Source organism: Toxorhynchites rutilus, chromosome 3, assembly GCF_029784135.1.
Source record: "Toxorhynchites rutilus septentrionalis strain SRP chromosome 3, ASM2978413v1, whole genome shotgun sequence".
Lineage (NCBI taxonomy): Eukaryota > Metazoa > Arthropoda > Insecta > Diptera > Culicidae > Toxorhynchites > Toxorhynchites rutilus.
This window is the reverse complement of record NC_073746.1, coordinates 117,736,290-117,760,604: the sequence shown is the minus strand read 5'-3', so window position 1 is coordinate 117,760,604 and position 24,315 is coordinate 117,736,290. Positions and strand designations below refer to the sequence as shown.

Below are 24,315 nucleotides of genomic sequence, written 5' to 3'. Positions count from 1 at the left end.
TTTACAAAAAACTAATGAAATGTTATGAAATTTTCCCTTTTGATGAAATTTTCCCTTTTGATCCTTTAATCAAGTTTTTTGCAAGGAACCTGCAACATATTTTCTTCCTGATTACGATTTAACTAATTAGGAGAAGATTCAAATTATCGAATTGTAACCTTGTAAGATCCGAGGTTCAAGACAGACTATTTAGGAGCTCTTGAAACGGAAACAGACTTGATGAAAATCTTATTGGAGTGTATAAAATATATTGCGACGAATATTCTGAGAGTAACAGCTCATCGCCGTCTTCTTCATCTGTTAAATGAAGCAAAAGAGAGTAAACTGAATCAAACCTCATACATGAGACTCACAACACCTTTTGGGACTGTTTCAACGAAGTGGTAAATGAAAATAATAGTTGACGTCGCGTTCAGAAAAAAACCCATCTTTCGATCGTGTTGATATACCTTTACTCCTTCTTAAACTTCAAAAAATAGGGATAGAAGTCAAGCTATTGAAATGGCTAGAATCATATTTGACTGACCGCACGCAAACGGTAAGATTTAATAGGAAAATTTCAAAACCAATATTTGTTACATCCGGAGTTCCTCAAGGCTCTCATTTGGGGCCACTTTTGATCATTTTATTTGTTAATGACGTTTGCGTTTTTCTTAACAATGTTAAGGCACATAGTTATCTACGCAGATGATATGAAGCTTTATATGGAAACTAGCTGACCCGGCAAACTTCGTCCCGCCCAAAAATTTTGTTGTGTTATCAATTCCTTCAAACATCCACGTTTTCTTACAATGAGCAAGTTCATGGGTCCAATCGCAGAACTGTTCATCGATTGATCTTCTAATCGACACCGTTGAATTTACCTTTTACTATAAAATTCCTAGTATTTCTAACTCATCATTATAATATCAGATCTGAAAATCAGACACAATTCTCGTTCAAGATTTTTCAACCACTTGCAAATAACATGTTTCTCCGTTACATGGAATAAATGTTTTTTACAGAAAATATGATAGAATATAGACAGCCCTAAATCGTTGAATTCCTTCCTCGAGTTCTGCTCTTATCAACACATCCGGCGATCCTTTCTTTTTGGTATAGATATAGGAGTGCGTTTAATCACCTTAAAATCTATTTCCAGTTTCGAACCAATATCAATTTCGCTAGCGCAAACATCAAATGGACTAACAGCACTTGTTACTCTGTAATTGTAGAACATATGGGAATTTAATTTTGCAATTTTTTTCTTTTTCCTTCAGAGTTTTCCGAAAATTTTCAATTGCCATGTTTCGTTGGAATATTGTTGGTTGTAATATGTGTAATATTTTCATGGGACCCCCTCACCATTCTAGAGGAGGGAGGGGTGTCATACCATCATAGAAACATTATTCATACCCAAAAACCCTCACATCCCAAATTGTGCTTGATTAGTTCTCGAGTTATGAAAAAGTTTGTGTTTTTGTGCCCCTTAAAATTTGTGTTTCATTTGTATGGCAGCCCCCCTTTAGAGAGGAGGATGGAGTGTTTAACCACCGTAAAAACATTTATTGCACCCTAAAACCTCCACATGCCAAATTTGATTTCATTTGCTTGATTAATTCTCGAATAATGCAGAAATTTATGTTTCATTTGTATGGCAGCCCCCTCTAAGAAAGGGGGAGGAGTATCTAACCACCATAAAAACATTTATTGCACCCTAAAACATCCACATGCCACATATGGTTTCATTTGCTTGACTAATTTTCGAGTAATGCAGAAATTTGTGTTTCATTTGTATGACAGCCCCCCCCTTAGAGAGGGGGGAGGGGTCTCAAACTATCACGAAAACCTTCCTCGTCCATAAGAATCAGACAGACAGACAGACAGAAATCCATTTATATATATATAGATAAGGAATGAGGAAGACTCTCAAACATTCAAAAATGAAGTTGACATATTTCATAAATGGTGCACTAAGAGTTTATTACAGCTCAATGTTAGGAAATGCATTTTGATGACTTTTTACAAGAATAAGAACACACTTGAACAATAACACCATTGGGATCAACCCATCAATAGATGTCAACGAGTAAGAGACTTAGGCGTGGTCTTAGATTCAAAACTAACCTTCGATGACCATTATAATACAATCATCCATAGAGCAAATAATATGTTGAGCTTCATCAAACGCTTTAGTTACCATTTTCACGATCCGTACACAATGAAAACATATGCCAGATCAATTATCGAATACCGTAGTATTGTATGGTCCCCCTACATAACTTCACACGAAGACAGAATTGAATCTGTACAAAAACAATTTTTATTATTTGCACTGCGTAAACTAGGCTGGTCTTCATATCATCTCCCTCCGTATGAAGCACGTTGTATGCTATTCAATATAAAAAGCCTAAAAAACGTCGGAACTCTGCCACTTCTATTTATTATTGACAACATGTCACAACGAGTAGACTCAGAAGAAATATTAGGAAACCTAAATTGTTACGCACCGATTAGACACCTGAGAAACCCTAACATTTTCTACCTAGATTACCGAATAACGAATTATGCCAAATATAGTCCTATTAATCGTATGATGAGCCTCTATAACGAACACAGTGAAATAATTGATGTAACCATGTCAGGGTCAATGCTGAAAGACAGCAAAAGGATCGTACCAGAAATTTTGACCTAGTGCCTAAAGTTAAACAAGTTAACATGTACCATGATGCGTCAATATTCCGTAAACACTAGTTTGTGGCATCGATCATGAATTTGCGAAAAATCGAATTACCAAGCTTACAAACTACGCAAAGTCTACGAGAGGGAGATGACGACAATTTCAAACAGTTGTATAGGTTTAGTCGCGAAAATGTATTTTTTTTTTTGTAATATGAAGCTTTCTAATGGACTATGGTGAAACCAAAGGTGAAGAGTTCTAAAACATATTATAACTGAAATGTTTCCTGCGTTATGTTGGTATTCCCGGATCATAGATTTTGTGTGGCACAAAAATAGACTAGACGATTTTCTAGGTGGGAGTTGGTGAGGATTTGGGTATACACCCAACGACCGTTTGTGAAACTGTCTGGCAAACGTGTCAAGCAATAGTTGAGAAATACCTCAAATGGATTGAATACCCTTCAACGAAGGAAGATTTTGAACGCGGAAAGAAAACATGTGGATCCACAAGTACAAGTTCCCTTCCTGTGTAGGGGCTCTCGACTGCACCCATATGCTCATCAAACGACCACACATTTTTGCCGATTAATTCTTGAACCGCAAAGGATTCACGTCATTTAACGTATTCTGACAACCTAAGCAACAGTTTTCCATTTTGCAATCAAAAGTCCGCATATTAACGGATAGAGCGCCACAGATAGCCGTTGCGTATTTCGTGCTTCGTAATGTGGCAAAGATATTAAAAGATGGAGATTTCACGTTGCCGGAAGAGTCACTCCAGTCAAACGATGTTCAGTTCAATAGCGGATTCGATGAATCTCCATCGAGGACAAAGTCGTCGGAACGCAATTGCAATGCGTACTAAAAATCTGTTGTAAAATCCAAACATTCCACTTTTTCAATTCTCCTAAATTTTAAAAATCAATCAAAAATCGAAAAGTCAACATTTTATGAAACTTGGTCTCTAAACTTAAAAATTTCTAATTCTAATTTCTAATTTCCGGAATTATGACGAAGGCAAATTCTGTAGCATACAAGATTTGTGGATAATAGATGAGCATCATTTTGAAGTACCCTATTTTTTTGTATCCATTTTTTTGTGATTTATTTTCTCCAGGATTTGGTCACCAGAGAATTACAGGATGAGTTATTTCTTTTGAATCGTGCGATTATTAGAGAACGAGAACTGTTCATATTATGGATATTTTTCATTAGAACATTTTGAAAACATCGTTTTAAAAACAGGAAGTGGGTTATATCTATGGTATAACCGCAAGGGTGACGTAGGACTATCGTTGATTTAGAGATCATTTGTTTGAAGTTGAATCTGAATTCATTCTGAATGAATGAATATTCGGAGAACTTCGAAAACGAGAGCGTTACGTTGGAGGCACAAGGTTTTAAGCATCCAATATTGGATACGGAAATATCCTACTGATAGGGAAGAATAATCTTCAGAAGCTATCCTGTTAATTGCGATTGATTGAAAAATCACAAAACCAAATGTATTTGGTCACAGTGTTACATGGATAGAAATCATTAAAATAAACTCTTTCACATGAATGTAATTTTAAATTCCCAGAGGAACTGGCAGATTATTTTCAGTAACGATTAGATATTTCCACATTTTCCTCGATACTGGAAGCCCACCAGTGGTTAATGCTAACTCGATAACCATCTGTTAATAGTACTTGATTGAAACATATTTGGTCACAGTGTTACATGGATAGAAAACATTCAAATAAACTCTTTCACATGAATGTATTTTTAAATTCCTAGAGGAACTGGCAGATTATTTTCCGGATCTTTCTCGATGCTGAACGGAAAGAAGGCTTCTTCGAGATCTTCCCGGGGAACCGTTTGTGGCATCACTCTCCTCCTGATGGATTCCCTTCTGGCCTAAGGTGCACAAACAGGCTCTTGGTGACACCGTTCATCCGCGCTTTCATGATAAATGAAGAGCTTCACCACAACAGCGACAACATGCTCCAATCGCTGTTCAATTATTTTTTTTTTATAAATCGTTTATTTTTACAGGCTCAGTTACATTAGTTTAAAGGAGCCGAATTCTTAAATGTATTTTTTAAAACTATACAAATACAATTTTCCTAACACTATGGTTAGTAAGGTGGAAAACCGATTACTCGCGGTTTACTCGAGTTTAGAAGGGTGACATATTCTTTCAGGAAGGGGATGGGATATAAGGGAATTGTTACAATGTTGATGATCACACTCAATTCTTAAATCTATTCGTATATCTATTGTATATTTACATTTCAACTTATTTTATTGTTTATACCAAGGGGGGCAATCGCAATGGATGAAAAGGAGGGTATGAAGACATAGGGACAATCACACACGAAGATCGATAGTTTTAAGGAAAACATATATTTGGGTCATGTAATCAAGGTCTAACCGAGCCAACACATCTCTCACCGGCACATTGGGCTGCCTTCCTCGGGCCCGAAGGGAGTTTTCTAAATTCGATCTGGCGACAGGATACACCTCGCACGACCAAACAACATGCTCGATGTCGTGATAACCTTGACCACAGACGCAGAGATTGTTGCTGGCAAGATTGAAACGAAAGAGTAGCGCATCTAACGAACAGTGATTGGACATGAGTCGGGAGAAGGTGCGAATAAAGTCCCGACTCAAGTCCAGACTTTTGAACCACTGTTTGAGGCTAACCTTAGGGATAATCGAGTGAAACCACCGGCCCAATTCATCTTCATTCCACTTTCGTTGCCAGTTAGCGATGGTATTTTTGCGGACTAAAGAATAAAATTCATTGAAGGCGATTTGACGCTGATAAATATCGCCTTCAATTGCACCTACCTTTTCTAATGAGTCAGCCCTCTCATTACCCGGAATGGAGCAATGTGAAGGGACCCAGATAAAGGTAATGACATAACAGCGTCTGGATAAAGCACTCAAAATTTCTCGTATTCTCTCAAGGAAGTACGGCGAATGCTTTTCCGGCCTCACTGAACGGATAGCTTCGACAGAGCTAAGACTATCCGTTACAATGTAATAGTGTTCAACAGGTCGTGAGGCGACGCTGTCCAACGCCCAATGAATTGCTGCCAATTCAGCAATATACACTGAGCAAGGATTCTGAAGACTGTGTGAGGTGCTAAACAATTCGTTGAACACTCCAAATCCTGTGGACTCATTTATAGTGGACCCATCAGTAAAGTACATATTATCACAATTGATACCCCCATACTTTTCATCGAAGATCGTTGGAGCGATCCTCGATCGTTGGTAATCTGTATATCCATGGATATCTTGCTTCATGGACAGATCAAATTGCACAGAGGAATTGATGTAGTCAGGGAAACAAACACGGTTGGGAATATACGAAGAAGGATCAACCTGCATGGAGATGAATTCATTATATGAACTCATGAATCCGGAGTGAAAATTTAACTCGATCAGCTGCTCAAAATTTCCGATCACCAATGGGTTCATGACCTTACACCGGATGAAGAACCGAAGAGATAATAAATTGAAGCGATCTTTTAGTGGGAGTAGGCCTGCCAAAACCTCGAGACTCATGGTATGCGTTGAGGGCATACATCCCAACGCGATACGGAGACAAAGATACTGAATTCGCTCGAGTTTAATGAGGTGTGTTTTGGCAGCTTGATTGAAAACAGAAACTGCCATACTCCATCACTGAGAGAATAGTTGTTCGATACAACATTATAAGATCTTCGGGATGGGCTCCCCACCAGGTGCCGGTAATTGTACGGAGAAAGTTTATTCTTTGTTGACATTTTTTACTCAGATACCTAATATGGGCCCCCAAGTACATTTAGAGTCGAACCAGACCCCAAGATACTTGAATGACATAGCATGAGTGATCGGATTACCCAAAAGTTGAAGCTTTGGTTTTGCTGGTCTATGCTTCCTAGAAAAAACCACCATCTCTGTTTTCTCCGTGGAGAATTCGATCCCTAGCCCAATGGCCCAGGTTGAAAAATTGTTCAAAGTATCTTGTAAGGGTCTTTGCAGGTCGGATTCGTTTGATCCTACGACAGACACCACTCCATCATCTGCAAGTTGTCTTAGGCTGCAATTTTGTGTAAGGCAATTGTCGATGTCGCTTACATAGAAGTTGTACAAAAGGGGGCTTAAACATGAGCCCTGGGGGAGGCCCATGTAAGAGACCCGACTTACTGCCGAATCTCCGTGAGAAAAGTTCAAATGTTTCTCACAAAGCAAGTTATATAACATATTATTCAATAGAGGCGGCAGACCCCGAGAGTGTAATTTGTCCGACAAAATCTCTATTGAAACAGAAAACGCTGTTCAATTAGAACTGAGTGGATTTCCGAGCGACGCTCGCTCATATACCGATTGGTGATTTCAATAGCCTGTTTTGAAAGCAAATTTAAGACTATTGAAACAAGTTTTTGGATCAGAAAGTAACAAGTATAGAACGCGTAGACATTTTATCTTTCGAATGAAGTGTTTATCATACCATTTCGTTCAGTTGTTTAGGAGCTATTAACACTCAAAATCTCGGTCTCCGGCGTAACGCTTTCGTTTTCGAAACTTTGATTTTACACCCCGGTATAGAAATGAAAGACGTAGTTCTACGTCAAAAATATATCGCGAGGAATTGAACATTATATAATCGGTACGTTATAGTAATGGTGGTACAATGATTCTAACAGGATTTGACACACATAGCATGGCTAACCCTTATTTCTTCAAATGCCTACTTCAGCATTGCAAGACCCGCTTGATCTTGGCACAGATCGATAGCATCGTACAAACCTAAAAAAAAACATTAGCGAATATCAATGGAACGTGATACTTCAAACCGCGCAAACTAATATTTGCTCGAGCCACGATCCGTAGTACAAATTATGGCCATGTGCACAGGTTGATGAACAAGAGGAACGCCAATTTTGTGAGGCTACACACCGAAACGGCGGCGGCGGCGGCAGCAACAGCGACGTTAGTTAGCTCTTGAACGACGTTGTCGTAATTTGCTAGCAAAAACAGCAAATTCGGTAATTTCTATGCAAAGCAACGAGAAATTACCCAACAAACCGCTTTGCACATCCAACGATGCACACACGAGCGCCATCGTTTAATAGCACTGTGTACCCCTCGTGTAAAACGTCATTACCGGTGAGCTGAGCGTTTGTCAGTTGATACTTTCATATCGCTGTTTTTGAGGGAAAAAATGTAAGGGAAGCATGATAATCCTAGACGAAGCACTTTAGGTGATCTAGCTTTATGGGAAGATTTAACTTTTGGAAACAAAACTACATCAACATAATGTTGATTTCGTTTAATGTGTCCTGAACATGGACCAGAATCGGAACTGCCTTTTTTTTACGACACCCCTAAAATGTGAAGATGAAAGTAAAAGCAAGGGGCGATAAAAACAAACCGTTCGCACCCAAACGAAATGCGGGTAGCCGAAGGAGAGGGAAACAATAATAAATGCCGTATGGCGCGCGTACAATTATGAGTTTATTTACGTGAGCCGCAACTGTACAATCCGACGGCGGCCGCTTGGGCCCTTGCAAGATATGTTAGGTGAGCGCTGTCGGAATGTCGAGTATCTGCCAAAGGTAAACCAAACAAATGCTGCTTTTTCTTACGCACCGAAGATGATGGTGAGTTTTAGAAGACACTATTAAGGCACATACCGACGACAAATCTATAAGTTGTATGCTGGTCCGAGGTATATTTGCACAGTAAATCACAAGGTTTTGTTGATCTCGGTACGGTCAATCGATACGCGCTTGTACCGGAAGGACAGCTTTGTTTGCCCGGGATGACATTGCTTTTTTCCAAGGACTTTTTTGGTGATGGATCTAATACTCAAGTGGTACCGCTTGAATCTGTCCGGTACGTGTAAATTGCTCATTTATGCCGTTCCATGAACAGTTATACACGAAGCCGCAATATATCATTGTAATTGTAGTTTATCTTCTTGATGAGGTTTCTAGTTCACTTCAATTAGAACAAACATATGATTCGCCAATTACCCAACTTATATAGAAAAACACTTGCGAAATGATTTAAGATTATAAAAACAATAGATACCGGTCCAGTCTCACACACGTTTACTGGATGGCGAATTACTGCGCATGTACCAACTGAAAAAGGATATTCTGAGGAGGGCTGTGATACAGGGCATTATTCTATATGACATGGCTCCTAACATGTCAAGTCGGGCAAAATATCTTATTCTACAGGGTATGTTTATGAGAATTTATAAACGTACCCTGCTTATTCTAGAAGACGAGCTTCATTGAAATGTTTCACTATAGACTAGGAAGACATTTGTCACTTTTTATGGATATGAACAGGGATGTCAGATGTGAAGACATATAGGGTTGGGGAAAAAAATGTCGTATTTCTGATCGAAATTTGACGCTTTATTTAACACTAGCTAACCCGGCAAACTTCGTCCCGCCCATTTACTTGATTAATTCTCGAGTAATGCAGAAATTTGTGTTTTATTTGAATGGCAGCCACCCCTAAGAGAGGGGAGAGGGGTCTCTAACCACCATAGAAACATTCATTGCACCCTAAAGTTTCCATATGCCTAATTTGGTTTAATTTGCTTGATTAATTCTCGGTTAATGCAAAAATTTGTGTTTCTTTTGTATGGCAGCCCCCTCTAAGAGAGGGGGAAGGAGTATCTTAACACCATAGAAACATTTATTGCATCCTAAAACCTCCACATGCCAAATTTGGTTTCATTTGCTTGATTAATTCTCGAGTAATGCAGAAATTTGTGTTTCATTTGTATGGCAGCCCCCCCCTTTGAGTGAGGGAAGGACTGTCTAACCATCATAGAAACATTTATTGCACCCTAAAACTTTCACATGCCAACTTTGGTTTCGTTTGCTTGGTTAATTTCCGAGTAATGCAGAAATTTGTGTTTCATTTGTATGGCAGCCCCCCCTTTGAGTGGGGGAAGGACTGTCTAACCATCATAGAAACATTTATTGCACCCTAAAACTTTCACATGCCAACTTTGGTTTCGTTTGCTTGGTTAATTTCCGAGTAATGCAGAAATTTGTGTTTCATTTGTATGGCAGCCCCCCCTTAGAGAGGGGTCTCAAAATATCACGAAAACCTTCCCCGGCCCCAAAAACCCCTACATACCAATTTTCATGTCGATCGGTTCAGTAGTTTCCGAGTCTATAAGAATCAGACAGACAGACAGAAATCACTCCATTTATATATATATAGATAGATAGATAGATAGATAGATACTTAAAATTTTCCAATTTAAGTCAAATATGCGCCGTTTTGTTCGCAAACTTGTTGCCATTTAGAAGGCAACTTCATTATCCCCCCCCTTATAAAACCCCCCTCCTTATTTGCAAAAAACTCAGACAGCCACTTTTCGCAAGCCTCTTTTGAGGCCATTTTAGTATCACCAAGAGCGTTTTGCATGGACCGGAAGAGATGATAATCACTTGGAGCCAGCTCCGGACTATACGATGGGTGCAATAGGACATCCCATCCGAGCTCCCGTAGCTTCTGGCGGGTCATCAAAGATGTGTGAGGTGAGCGTTGTCCTGGTGGAAAACAACACAATTCCTATTGATCATTTCTGGCCGCTTCTGGTCAATCGCCTGCTTCAAACGATCAAGCTGCTCACAGTAGAGAACCGAGTTGAGGGTCTGGCCATAGTTGAGCAGCTCATAGTGGATGATTCCCTTCCAATTCCACCTAACACACAACAAAGCCTTCCTGGCCGTCAATCCGGGCTTGGCGATGGTTTGGGCCGGCTCACCGCGCTTCGACCACGACTTTTTGACGTAGGACTACGTCTTTCATTTCTATACCGGTGTGTAAAACCAAAGTTTCGAAAACGAAAGCGTTACGCCGGAGACCGAGATTTTGAGCGTTAATAACTCCTAAACAACTGAACGAAATGGTATGATAAACACTTCATTCGAAAGATGAAATGTCCACGCCTAATATACTTGTTACTTTTTGATCCAAAAACTTGTTTCCATAGCCTTAAAATTGCTTTCCAAACAGGCTATTGAAATCACCATTCGGTATATAAGCGAGCGCCTCTCGGAAATCCACTCAGTTATAATTGAACAGCGATTGAGGTACCATCGAAGGAATGAATGAATGTTTCCCTAACACAGACTTCAAAACCATGGAGTCTGGGGAAACTGGCATTGCAAAATAGATGCAAGCAGCGGGTACCTTTGTACTCGTTTGCGTTTTTGCAAATTGGAATGTTTCCCTAACACAGGTTTCAAAACCACGGAGCGTGGGGAAATTGGCATTGGAAATGAGATGCAAGCTGCGAATACTTTTGTACTCGTTTGTGTTGCAAACCGGAATGTGTTTTCCCAACATTGTTTTTTGCAAACCAATAAGTTGGGAAGATCGGCATTCCAGATCTCGGCAGTACTTTTTATACCCCCATGCATTTTTACACTTGCGGAATGCGTTTTGGTAACACGGTCTACAAAAGCGGGTACAAATGCAACGTTTTGGCTCGGTTATTCAAGACTGCATGCCCCTCCATGTCGCCAGCTCACTGAACTTCGACGCATACCGTTTGATGGTTAGGCAAAATGTTGATAACTATTTGCTGCGATAACCACTACCATAATGCATGAATTGACCTAAATTGGGATTTGTTTGCAATTCAATTCGTAAATTGTTTCATTAATTCACTAGTTTAATCAATAATTTAATCAATAGCTCTGCGCAGCGGCGATATCGTACCCAATGAGAAACATTCGAAGTGCGATTATTGCTAATTGAAAAAAACACAAATGATTACTAAGCCAACGGCAGTCCTTCGTCAACCTTGCGGTTATACCATAGATATAACCCATCCATAGTTTTTCGCTTTAGGTTATCGAACGTGATCCACTTTCCATCATCAGTCACCATCTTCTTCAAAAATGGGTCGAGTTCGTTCCGTTTCAGCAATGCAGCGCAGGCGTTGATTTGGTCCAAAAGATTTATTTGCGTCAACTTGTGTGGCACCCATACATCCAGCTTTTTTTTTGGAATCCAATCTTCTGCAAATGGTTCCAAACGGTTTTATGGTCTATACCCAGTTCCTGGCCAATCGAGCGAGTGTTCACATGCCGGTCTACTTGGATGATTTCAACGATTTTATCGGTTTCCACGACGATTGGCCTACCAGTACGGGGTGTATCTTCGACAGCCACTACACCAGAACGAAATTGATCAAACCAACGCTGTGCTGTGCGAATCGTTACAGTATCAGGTCCATAAACTACACAAATTTTTTCGGCCGCCTTCGTTGCAGTTTTACCTCGCAGGTAGTAAAAACGTAAAATATGGCGAATTTCTTGCTTGGTGGACTCCATCTTTGACGCGCTATAACTTGAGACTGAAAAGGACAATATTCGTCTTTGAATAGCCGTATAGTATGACCCGATGCGATAAGTACAACACAAGATATGTTTAAGTGTTGCCATATATTGACAATATACGACATTTCTTTTTCCCCAACCCAATACTATCAGCCATTCCATGCCAAACCGATATAGGGGTTCTCCGATTTCCGTGAAAACTGGTAGTTTGGTTCCTTATCGCAAAATATTAGACCAGTACTTTTCTATTTTTTCATTAGTGTGCCCATTTGCATTTTAGGGTGGTTCAAAAAATCATTTTTTTCTCCTATTTTCCCTTTTTTTTAATCATAACTTTTAAACAACTAAACCTATTCAGATTATCGACATATCAAATAAAAGCCAATTAGTATTTTCTGAAAAAAAAATTCATCCGTTAAAAATATGGACTTTCTCTTCGTTATTATTGATTGTATTTGTTTTTTCATAGTATACATGGTCTCGGGACCAAGGGCCCTATATTTTTTTTCTCGAAAGCTGATGATTTTTTTACATAACATATCCCAATATCAGATGTGTGTTCTTCGTCAAATATTGAAAGACCTCAGAGAAAAAATTGGTGGGTTATATCTATGATATAACCGCAATATTGACGTGGGACTACCTTAGCTTAGCAATCATTTGTTTGTATTGAAATTTTTTTTGATTGAATGAAACAATTACTGAATCCAATATATTTGCTTTGTGAGTAAAAAGATTGAACTAATGCCATGTGAGGCTAATTCATGCATTATGATAGATTATGTTTTTCTTTACAAGTAAATTTAATGACATTCCTTTTACGTTTGGTATGATGCCTAAAATATGTGAACGGAAGAATTATCAAACGATTATTTTATTTTACATTTTTGAAATTTGCATCTCTCAAGTTTACGTACTTCTCGAACCGCGAATTTGCTTGATTTGATGAACTTCAGGCACTCAGTTTCGATTTTGAAATGTACGTTGAACGTATATTGTTTCATCAATAGGCGTTATCGCAGCAAATGGATATCAACATTTTGCCTGATCATCAAATGGTATGCGTACAAATTCAGTGAGCAAAATATATGAAGGCATATCCTTCAAGGCAATCTTGAATAACCGAGCCAAAACGTTGTGCTCGTACACGCTTTTGTAATCCGTGTTAGGAAAACATTTTTTGGAGTGTCAAAGACATGCGAGTGCAGAAGTACCACCGACATGCATGAATCAACAATTTCAACTTCTACTTTTCATACTACAGAGGCTTCAAACTTGAAAGTTTATTCGCCTCTAGTGTCTGCATGATTTTCCAAGATTTCCAAGTTTAGAAGACCGTGTTAGGGAAACATATTCTTGTCTGCACAAAGGTAAGCGAGTACAAAAGTACTCGCAGTTCGCATTTATTTGCAATGCCGATCCCCCCCCCCACACCTTGGTTTAGAAGTCTGTGTTGGGGAAACACATTTCAGATGGAACAAAAATGCTCCGACTTGCATGAATTCACAATGTCAATTTCCCCACGCTCCTTGGATTTGAAGTCTGTGTGGGAACACATTTCGAGTGGAACAAAAGCTTCTCCTACTTTCATGTATTTGCAATGCAGATTTCTCCAATGCTGCTTGGTTTTGATGGCTGTGTTGGGGTAACCGTAAATCGGGCCAATCAAAATGGGGCAGTTAGGGCGTTTAGATATCGCTTAACATTTTACAGTTATGTAATTGTTTATCTGATAATGTTTATCTGATAACATTTTATCAATTGCGATAGAAGCGTAGGAATATTCCCTATCAATTGGTACAAACATCTTTCCGATCTATCAAGAAATGTTCGAATTATAAGCATTCGAAATCTTTCATTTTTTCCTGCATGTTCTGTGTTCAGGTTTTCATTTTACCCCCCCATATAGTCCGGTTAGACGTAGTCCCACGTCAAAATAAAGAAAAATATAGCGCCCAAATACAATAAAATAATCACGAAAACAAAATCTAATTGTTTCACAACTGTAGTATTTTTACAAAGAAGATTTTCTTCGAACACGACTAGAATCATTGAATTTAATTGGATATGTTGATCATCTGATCCAGTAGTTCAATTGCAGCGACCAATAAAACAAACGGGTTTTTGTATACCCGAAATTATCAATAGGCTCGAGTCTGAATAAATACATCTTTATTGCACGATCCTTGTTTGCGGATCGTCTGATTCATAGTTCATTTTTGTTTATTCTGACAGAGAAAAAGTCTAGTTTTACGATAGGGTTTTTGTTTATACTTTGAGGTTTTATGATACACCCAAAATTGATTTTAGCTCATGTTTTGTCATCCCGATTTATGACATTAAATGAGACATAACATAACAGAAAATGTCATGACTCACAAATACTGGTAATCATTTGTATAATATACATGGTACAGCAATATAAGATTAATACGAGCGAGCGAAACAAAAGACAAAAAAGCTTTTCGCATGCTTTACCACATATACGGCCCAGACCGAGATAGATATTGTTCACCTTCATACGCTCCTTTTTTACTCTTAGAAAACACTTCCCGACTTCATTTTATAATCAGGTGCAATATTATCACGTATTTGCTGAGCAACTGCTGAAGCATCATTAGCCTTGTGGATAGCGTGGTCGTGTAAAATAGCTTTGCATTCCTGCCGGCCTTGGTTCGATCCCCATTGACGTCGTATGGACTTTTTTTTGCACAATCCCAAATGAAATGAGAAAAGAAAACAGAAAGAGATGTCTGCACGCATACATACAAACCATTTTTAAGCTTTTTAAACAGCTCATTATTTGCGCATTTGACTCTCCAGCACACTAAATGGCATCATTTCTGCCAAAGATGAAATGTTTTCTGCCAACGCTAGTTTGGGTGTAGAATCAAAATTGTCACCCTAAAGAAAAAATAAAAAAAAATGGGTCTACTACTTTACGATAAAGAACAAAACTATCAATGTTCACGAAAATCAAAATGTATTTTTTAGAAAAAGGGAAAAAATCGATTTTTCGAACCATAATCGGTTAACTATGGAAAATCATAACTTGAAAAGAAAAAAGATCACGTCTCTGAGTTTTGGATATGTTATGTTATGTGAAATATTCTTAGATTTCAAAAAAAAAGTGCCCTTCGTCCCGAGACCATCTAAACCATAAAAAAAACAAATACAATAAATAATTACGAAAACAAAATTCCATTTTTTTTCCAAGTGACGAATTTCATGTCAACTCGGCCATTAACAGCACCACATCATATTACAGCTGAACGTTGTGAGTGTGAAGACATTGGTCATTTAAGCAAATCTTGAAATCTTCAAAAAAGCATTAGACTATTTTTTGAAAAATGCAACTTTTTTTTTTTGTTTTTCACAAAAATTTACAACTCAAAAACTATAATATCTGCAAAATTCTGATCAAAGAATGAAATTTAGAAAAATGTTCGAATTTTCATAAAAAATGCCGAAATTTTTTAAAAGATAAATTACACTGAAAAAAAATTATTTTAAAAATTTATATTCATTTTTCTCAAGAACGTATTTTTTAAATTTCAAAAAAAAAATCATATGAATAACCCTTACAATTTCCAGAAAGTTACCCATACATCGAAATAGGGGCACTTTCACAGAGAAACAATTTTATTACAAAAAATTTTCATGTTTTCTTTTAGATCTCATTAGCATATGAACTTTTGTCGAAGACGTCAACTTTCTATCTTTTATAGTTTCTGAAATACATGGCATTTTAGTATGGCGGTTCCTGAGAAAATAATGTTTTACTCGTAACCGTTTTGTGGGTAAATTCTCGCGTTTGACGTGTTCTTAACATGTTTCATAATAAAAAAAAAAGTTTACAGTACAGAACAAGTCAATCGCGATAATTTATACATAAAAATGTTACGAGTTATCATTAATAGTAATTTCTCAAAGAAAACATGAAAAGTGGTTGTTGGAAAAACTCATTTTTTGTAAAAGTGCTCATCTTCCGATGTACTTATCGAAAATAGTGGGTGACTTGTTGAAAACAGTGAAAGCTATTCATATCTATTTTTTCCAGAATTAAAAAAAAATATTTTTGAGAAAAATCAATTTGAGTCTTTCAAATATTTTTTTTACGTAGAACTACGTCTTTCATTAAGGGTGCCAAATCAGAAAACAGGTCACGTTTTTATGAAATAAAGTTAACGTTAATAACTATTTTTGCCGCGAACGGATTTTGGCGATTTACATACTAAAGGAATCAGAAATTCCGTAAGATTTGTTTAATATGCTAAACATTAGAATCCCTTGGGTTGTAAATGGTTAAAATTCATGAAACGCTTATAGCGTTTCTATTTTCCCATACATTTGTTCTATCCATTTGTGTGCTTTCCCAAACAGAACTGTAAATAACGAGCCACTTATCGACAACCAACGGAGGGGAAATCGTAGGATTCAAAGTCTCCGTGAGCAAAGGAAAAGTAGAAGAATGAAGGGGAATACTTGCCTAGAGTATAAACAGTGGATCTCGCTGAGACAAACTTTCATTCGGCATCGGACTGTTGAGCAATCCAGTTCACTTTGCTTTCGCAGCGCTTCGATCTAAGATTGGACCCCACCAGTGGTAATCCAACTTGGATATTGTCGTTTGGTTTTTCTGTTTCTGTTTTTCTGTTTTTCGCGTTATTCGTATCGTGTGTTTTTTTCCGCGTCATCAATTGGACGCTTCGCGTAATGTGTGATGAGTAAGAAGAAGAGGAATGCAGGCTCGAGCCCTGCAAAAAACGAGCGCATTGCCAGGGGCAATAAAATTTCGAGGCAAGCGTCATCTAATGATGCACGCGATGTTGGTGCAGTGAAAAGCGCTCGCGCTGTACCGAGCCCTCGCGAATGGGACACCGCATCGAATAACAGCGAAGTAGACGATTTCGGCGCGTCGGTCGAAAATGTAAACGCCGTTACCCAGGCAGCAACCAAAATCAAGCACCCCCCGCTGGTGGTTAAGGCGATCGCTCTTGACAAACTCATCAGCGAATTCGCATTGATGGGTGTTACAGCAGAATACAAGCTGTGTGGTATAATTCAGTCTTTTTTCCAGGCAGTTAACATAGTTTGTTTTCCATCATCATAAGGGCTTCGTTGGTGCCTTTGAGAATGCATCAATGCATTAAACTGACGTTATGGCGAAGCAAGCGCTAAGGTTGTGCGCCGAAAAATTATTTGGGGAATACCAAGCAACTTGAATGTCTTACTGGAATGTTATAAGTTATTTGGGTTCGCGTGCCAGTCGCAAAACTGCCTTCAACTAGGATTGCATTTGCGCTAATATTGACCATAATGAAGCATTGCTACTGCTACTACTCGAAAAGGTTGTTATTAACAAACAGAGTTTATTTCACTTGTTTAGTCACCAAGAAAGTGAATGACGTTCTGGAATTTTGTATGTGATTAGGTTTCGCTTGCCAGTAGCAAAACTTCCTCCACTAAGGGTGACAGCTGCGCTTCTCTCGAGCATGAGAAAGTAATGCAACTTTTTTCGATGCCAGTAATATTAACAGAAGCGTTTCTTTTGAGAATAGCGTAAAATGATGAGAAGTATTTATATTCCTAGTTGTTTCTAGCCACCAATGTATGGCTCTGTATGCATGCTATGGCGAACGCTTGTTTGGCGCTTGGTTTACGTTGTACGAACGATGCCTAGAGGTTCCTTTGAGACAATACTAAATAACATGTAGCATGATATTTGATACTTGCAAGTGTTGTCATTGTTGTTGTTTCCATGCGGTGCCAAAGAAATATTGATGTAATTATGAGATGTGGGATAATGGTGCTGGTGCAACATGTCTATTTCAATTGCGAAAAAGGCCACCGGAATAGCGTTCGAGGTATGAAATAAATTGCGACATATGATCAGCTAGTATATTGTTTTGCGAGGGCATGGATGAATATCGTCAACTGATTCTACAATGAAAAATCCATTTCAGAGATTATTCTACTAAGCAGTTGTTTCTAAAATTTCACAACATCATAGAATAATATCTGAAGGTATGAACAAGCGACTTATATAAAATAACAGTGTAGTTCTACGTCAACAATGCGGTCGTATCTTGGACACAACCTCCTATAATTTTTTCAATTGTTTTTTTTATTTGTTTGATATCTTTTAATGAAAACTTTAATAAATTCCTGCATTTCATTCTATATGCATTATATAGGTCTTGAAAAAAAATATATTTTGAAAATTAAAATTCAACATGCTCAAAAATATGTTTTATTTTTAAATTCTGGAAAAAATGTTCTACAAACTTTTTTCTATTTAAAAACATGCCAAGAACATGTCAAACGAGAGAATTTACACACAAAATTGTTATGACTAAAACATTATTTTTTCAGGAGTCTCCATACAAAAATGCCAAGTATTCTAGAAACTATAAATGATTGAAAATTAATGTCTTCGACAAAAGTTCATATTTTAATGAGATCTAAAACTTTTTCCAGCACGGTATATCGCTATCTTGACTTTAAACATAATTAGGATTAGTTTTTTTTTTCAAAGAAAACTTGGAAAAGGTGTTGTTAGAAAAACTTTTTCCCTGTAAAAGTGTCCACCTTTCGATGTATGAATGGCTTGTTGGAAATATGAACGATTCATAACTTTCGTTACTGAGTACACATTGCGAAAGCAACCTTCTGTTTTGTATTGTAAAGGCTTCTGACATCAAAGTTTATCGCCTCTAGTCTTGAAAAAGGCCATTAGTAAGATCAAAACTTTCTCGTAGCTTTTAGTTTGATTCTACATCCATATATTTACCCGCGATAATAAACTAGAATTTCTCATCGGCTATTTTCCAAAAAAAATTTAACTCGAACATTAACATGAAGCCAAGCGTTGTCTTGATAGAATATTATTGACTCGTATCTGATCACATAATCTGGACAATTTTAGGCAATAGCTTGCTCTGAACGGACCAATTGCTGCCTCTAGAAGTCTTTATTGGTCGTTTGATCAGGTTTTAGCAGCCCACCCTTTTGGCAAAGCGTTACTGTGGTACCAAGAATATTTGGCTTCAGCGTGGATGTTCCTGGTTGGCCGGACTTAACATACGATCTTGTGCGTTTTGGATTATCGTAGCGAATCCTTTTTCGTCCTCCGTAATGATTCGACGGAGAAAATGACTTCGACTTTGTGTAGTTCAAGGAATATTTTGGACATGCAAAATCACCGTTCGATATCTCTCGATTTCAATTCATATGAAACATAGTTTCCTTGCTTTTGGTTGTATCCTGCGACTTTGAGTCGTTTAGAAAAAGCTTATCGAGTTACTAACAAATGATTCTGCATGCTCTGTTTGTTTTTTTTTTGTTGACTCGAACGTTTCTTGTCTCTAGCACTAAAATCATCATTTTTAAATTGTCGAAACCATTCCCTGCAAAATCTGCCCGATGGTACCGAGTCACCATAAACTTCCACAAGAATTGCATGCGCTTCAGCTGCACTTTTCTTCGAATGAAAACAGAAAAGCAAAACTTCTCGCAAATGGGCAACAAAACTCGACATTTTGAACGCAGTAAAAATTGAACTTGTTTTGCCAAACTCAAAGACTTGTAAACGACGATTCAGATGTATAAAATTATGTAGGGGACAGCTTCGAGAGTTTTTTTTTGCGGTTTTTGAAACAAATTACTGTTTTCAAACTTACACAATGGGATGCTTCAATTAACTATCAGGATTTGTCCTTTCTTCAATCCAGTTTCGAGTAATTTTGAATTTTGAACACCCACGTTCTCCCAGTGATTATTTTTTCTGTTCGCAATCTATATTCGCGGAATATACCGTTTTGTCTCATATTCCGAACACTTTGATGGCCATTAAACAGTGTCTCATTACTCAAAATGGTACTCTTACGCGAGATTTATTTGATTTTTGGATACAATAGAGCCTTCTTTTTTAATTTGACTACAATAAAGTTGATTTACAAATACATATTCATGGTGGAAAACTGAAAATATGTTTAATCACTTTTGTCTCAAATTCCGAACACTATTTTTGTCACTGACTCATATTCCGAACACTTTTGTCTCAAATTCCGAACAGCATGAATGCATTTTTTTTAAATCATAATTTTTGAACTACTGAACCGATTCAAATGATCGATATATCAAATTAAAGTTAAAGTTAAAAGACTAGCTAAGTCTTCTTTGGAAAAATGTAATGCTCGCAAAAAAAATGGATTTTACTTTTGTTTCGGTTTCGGGACCAAGGGCGCTATATCGGTATCGATACTTGCAAATAACGCCCATATTAATCGCATGATGCGTATATACAATCAGCACTGCGAAATAATTGACACAACAATGAATTAAAAACAGCTAAAAGAAACATGTACCGCAAAAATAATATTCAACCTAAGAAAACATTGTAACATTAGTTTATAACTGTATAGTCTACATTTGTTTGACGAAATGAATAAATAAATAAATAAATAAAAATGATGTTAGAATGAAGTCTATAACCCAAAGGATATCAAGGTTTTGAATATTAAATTATTTATAACATTAAAGTTCAGTAAATTCACATTTAAAAATGGAGTGTTCGCAATTCGAATCATGCGTAGAAACTTGATTCATATTCCGAACACTACTTCAATATTAATTTTAATGAAGATTTCTTCATAAAATATCATTTTATTGTATCCATTTTTATATATTTTTACCATTTCTAGCACTTAACATGAAAACAACAAACAAAATAGTTGCGCAAACTACAAAAACTGTAAAATTAACGATGCTTGTTTTTTGCAGAATTTGTCAAAGCAAACATTTTATCATTGGGTTTGACTGTCACTTTCTTGTAAATGCTTAATATTATAAATTATAGGCTGTATCGATAATTATAAATGATGTTAAAATCAAGGCTATAACCCAAAGAATTTCAGGATTTTGATTATTCAATTATTTATAACATTAAATTTCAGTAAACTTACATTTGAAAATGAAGTGTTCGGAATTTGAATCATGCGTAGAAACTTGAATCATATTCCAAACACTACTTCAATATTAATTTTAATGGAGTTTTCTGCATAAAATATCATTTTTTTCACCCATTTATTGTAGGATCATACATTCTCTAGCACTCAACATGAAAAGAATATACAAAATAGTTGAAACAACTACAAAAACTGAATAATGGATGTTACTTGTTTTGTACGGAATTTGCTAACGCAAACATTTTGTCATTGGTTTCGACTGTCACTTTTTTGCAAATGTCAAATATTATAAATTATAGGATGTATCGATAACTGTAAATGATGTCAAAATGAAGCCTATACCTCAAAGAATGCCTGTGTTTTCATTATTCAATTGTTTATAACATAAAAGTTTAGTAAACTTTCATTTAAAAATGAAACGTTCGGAATTTGAGACTGTTCGGAATGTGAGGTAACTTCTTTTTTTTTTGCATCAAACCTGATACTGACTTTCAAAACCGTCATCAATTAATTTGTATTTCTATAGATTTTGAGATTTTTAAAAGTTTATTGAAATAATTCTGATACCGGTCGAATAAGAGTAAGAATTACGTGTTTTAAGAACCGAAATCAATCATTTTATCGGGATTAAAAAATACTAAGAACTGTCTTAAGGGATGGTAATCTGAGAGTAGGTACATTTACTTCACTACAAATCGAAATTATTATGACACATCAACTAATATGACCACCTAACAACTGTTAGGCTTGATTGAGTACTGTGTTGGGCTTTTAACACTATAACATATAGTGACATTATAACACATTAATAACATAATAACATTCCTGACATATCCTTATTCAAGTGTGAATGATGTTCATAAGCTTATTGTGTTATAATTTGTCTTAAGTAAATAAGATTTTTTTCTAATATCCGGTATCCGGCCGGATAGCAAATATTGGCCGCATAGGGCGGATACCGGATATCCGTTTCATCTCTATAATATATTTTTTGGTTTTCTAGGAATACGGGACATTTTGCACTGTCTGTTCGTTCTTTACATTTCTTCTCTAAGTGATGTGGGTAGAAGAGTTGTATTTTTTATTAATTTTGCCCTTTCTGAATCAATATTGGAAAAACAAACATGTAATACATATAATTGGCTAAAATCTTCACATCCACGAAAATTGAATGAATTCTGATGAGGTGCTGTCCATCCCGTTCACGAGTTGGCACGAGATACTTCAATTGCAACGTATCCATCGTTTGTACACGTGCGTCCTCTAATTTTCCATTTAAATAAGTACGAAAAGCTCTTTCCTTTACCATTCAAATCTGCAATGAGTACTGATGATGTACTATAATATGTTTAAGCGCGATCTCTACGAATCAGTTGAACTTATCCTATATTTTTATTGGACATTCGAAAACCCCAGACTGTTTAATTGAGTTGAAGGGTAAAGGGGGATCTTTTCGGTTCCAAAATACATGTCAACAGGTAATGATCTCCCTCGCCTCACAATGTCATACAACGTCAACCGAAGCTGGGCGATGAAACTGTCGTCAAACCGCAAACACATCGAATAGGACAATTATATTCCAGCTGTCCCGCCAAACGTCCGTTCGTTGCAAATTTCATACGGCTTCATTAACTCATTGTTGGCCGCTCATGAGTTAACTCCTGTTTTTTGCGCTTTGCGTTGTAAATTTCCGGCCAACAATGTTTTACGTCGACAATAACCTTTTTTTTAGTTTCTCGATGTACAATTAAAGTGTTCGCGGCCAATTAACTCGTGACTAACTTTATAATTGAAGAAAAAGTGCTTGGGACATGCAACAGGAGGAGGTCGGTCGTACTGGCCTGAATAGTGCCCTTGCACTGGATTTTGTATGACCTTATCAATCAGTACAGTGTCAAATACCTGTGCTATGCCGGGTTCTTAGTTGTCATGTCCAGCAGCAATAAGGGAAATGGGTGAAAAGTGGTTACCCAAAGGAATATGTCTTCACCGTGCCCTGCGCTATTTCTCCAAAAGCATATACACATCCGTGATTTTGAATTAAGAGGCAAAATCGAAATGTAATTGAAATCTGAAGAAAACCCGATTTACTTGCATATTTTAATTAGGAAGAATGGCACAAAGGCTCTTTTGTAGATTGCTCAAATCGTAAAAAATACTTGTTTTTCAATTTGATTCAGTTTCAAGATTGTCTTCGAAGCAGTGAAAAGTTTTCTGATAAGAAGAAGCACATAAGCCAAAATATTAATACAGTTCGGACTCGATTATATACAGACTCGATTATATACAATTTTGGACTCAATCATATACAGTTTGAAAAAAAATATTTTTTTTTAGATTTCAAATATGACTTATTTTCTTCTTGAAATAATAATGTAACCTTTCAACGTTAAGGTGTAATTTAAGTGTTAACTACATGTACAGTGGGGTAAAAATCGTGATTTTTGAAGATTTTGTTTGAATTTTCACCAATAATTGTCTATATCGATAATGCAGCCGAATTAAGAACGATAGAAGTTGGGTGTCAAAGAATAAATTGTAGAGCGCTTAAAAAGCTTCAATTTGATTGATAAAAACAATCTAGTTTAATATAAATTTTTAGGATGAAATTAATAATATCACATTAAAAATTATAAACTTTTATGTTTTTCACTTCCAAAATGTTATTAAAATCAACTAATTTAGATGTTGTGCTCCCGTGGCCGAGTGGTTAGCGTCATAACTAACATGCCGGGTGTTCGGGTTCGATTCCCGTTCTGGTCGGGGGAATTTTTCGTCAAAGAAATTTCCTCCGACTTGCACTGTGATCACGCGTATTCTAGAGCTTGCCACTCAGAATGCATTCAAGGCGTGTTATTTGGCATAGAAATCTCAACTAAGTACTAATAAAAAATGACGCAAGTAATACTACGTTGAGACGGCGAAGTTCCTCTAGGAACGTTAGTGCCATTGAAGAAGAAGAAGAAGATGTTCCACTACTATATCCTGTACTAAATTTTCTCATCTTTCAAATGAACTCAACAGAATCATCTTCTATAGCTTACTTTGTAATGTAGAATCAGTTTGAGGCAACAGAGTCCGAAACGAAAAAAACAGGAAGTGGGTTATATCTATGGTATAACCGCAAGGGTGACGTAGGACTATCGTTGATTTAGAGATCATTTGTTTGAAGTTGAACTTGAATTCAACTTGAATGAATGAATATTTGGAGAATTTCGAAAACGAGAGCGTTACGTTGGAGGCACAAGGTTTTATGCATCCAATATTGGATACGGAAATATCCTACTGATGGGGAAGAATAATCTTAATTGCGATTGATT

General features: G+C 37.0%; 1 protein-coding gene and 1 pseudogene across 2 annotated transcripts in view; one reads left to right on the top strand and one right to left on the bottom strand.

Annotated features, from left to right (window-relative positions):
- The window catches only part of LOC129775813 (short-chain dehydrogenase/reductase family 16C member 6), a 94,505-nt gene extending 85,809 nt beyond the window's left edge, over window positions 1-8,696 (bottom strand). The window contains exon 1 of one of the 2 annotated variants that reach the window (XM_055780928.1): window positions 8,679-8,696. The gene's annotated coding sequence lies outside the window, so the exon portion shown is untranslated. Of the gene's footprint in view, window positions 1-8,336; window positions 8,356-8,678 lie in introns of those variants that run through there. The other variant, XM_055780930.1, reaches the window with a different exon arrangement.
- Window positions 8,697-11,377: 2,681 nt separating this feature from the next.
- On the top strand, window positions 11,378-11,458 carry LOC129780985 (U4 spliceosomal RNA; annotated as a pseudogene).
- The last annotated feature ends 12,857 nt before the right edge of the window (window positions 11,459-24,315 follow it).